Below are 1,374 nucleotides of genomic sequence, written 5' to 3' on the forward strand. Positions count from 1 at the left end.
GATGTACAAATGCGCTTTACACAATTGATGTGTGTATGGATTGGGATAACAGTTGTATGAGCCCCTAATAAAATGTTTAAAAAAAAAAAAGAAAAGACATTAAAAAAAAAAGTTGATTAATGCAAAACAATTATCTGATATGTCAACCTCCACCTAATTCTCAATAAAAATTTTAGGGGAAAATACAACTTTGAGTATATCTCACCCGAATTTAGAGATGATCTTCGGAATAGATTTAACACACTGAACACAAATGGCCAAACAACAGGAGAGCTGTGGGCTGACACCAAGAACATCGAACATGAAAAAGCAAAGGGTTATTGAAAAGACGGAAAAAAAGAGAGACTGAAAAAACACTCTGGAATGTGGAGTAGCCGAAGCAAATGGAAGATATGTGGTGTTGAACTGGCGATTTCAAACAAGGGGGCTTGAGAAGAAAAAGTGTTAAAATGAGATGTCAGCCGGGAGCCCCTGGGAGAGTGGCGTGGCAGCCCATGAAGCAGGTAACTGAAAAAAACCTTGTGACTGATGGAAGGTGGCTCAGGGCTTTATTCAACTCAAGCAAGATGGAAGGGCTGTGGCAGCCACCAGGGGGCTTCCCAACGGATACTCATTGCTTCCAAGAGGCCTTCAGCCAAATGTCTTTCTCAGGCTTACGTAAATGGTTATATATGCTCGTTACGCATGTGCAGTGCCAGGAACTTTCCCCCTCGTCATCTTCCAGTGGAAGCCTGGGAGTGCATATCTGTCCATCACTCTGCCATCTGAACAGGTTCTCGACACGTCTGTCTGTTAGGCCTACAAATGTGTAGACTTGAAGTAAGAAAACCCAAAGGAAAGAACACACTCATCATTTCTGAAACTGGAGGGAAAAAATTCAAGCCCTGAGTTGCAACATTGAAGAATTCTATGGGCGAAATATTGAACAGCACAAGAAGAATCAAAAGAAAATGAAAAGAATACAGAAAGACACTACCAAAAGGAATTGGAAGATGTTCACCATTTCGAATGCTAATAAACCAATGGTATTGAGAGAATTCCAAGTTGCAATGAAGACTCTCATGACAAACAGGACTCTGGAAATGGAAGACATGCCAATTGAGATATTCCAACAAACAGATGCAATACTGGAAGCATTCATTTATCTATGCCAAGAAATCCTGGTTGTAAGAGATTGATATCTGTGCTCATTCCAAAGGAAGATATCTAACAAAATGTGGAAATTACTGAACAACATCATTAATATCACATTCAACTGGCGTGTAGACAGGTGTTAATCTGGGTGAAGGAGAAGATAATATATTACAAGAGGGAGGAAGGGACCTGGATCGGCCATTGGGAGGTTTGGCAAGGTGTTTAAGTTGATTAATGCAA

This window comes from Echinops telfairi, unplaced genomic scaffold (genome assembly GCF_000313985.2).
Source record: "Echinops telfairi isolate 266 unplaced genomic scaffold, ASM31398v2 ScPeMD7_7416;HRSCAF=8454, whole genome shotgun sequence".
NCBI classification, from domain to species: Eukaryota; Metazoa; Chordata; class Mammalia; order Afrosoricida; family Tenrecidae; genus Echinops; species Echinops telfairi.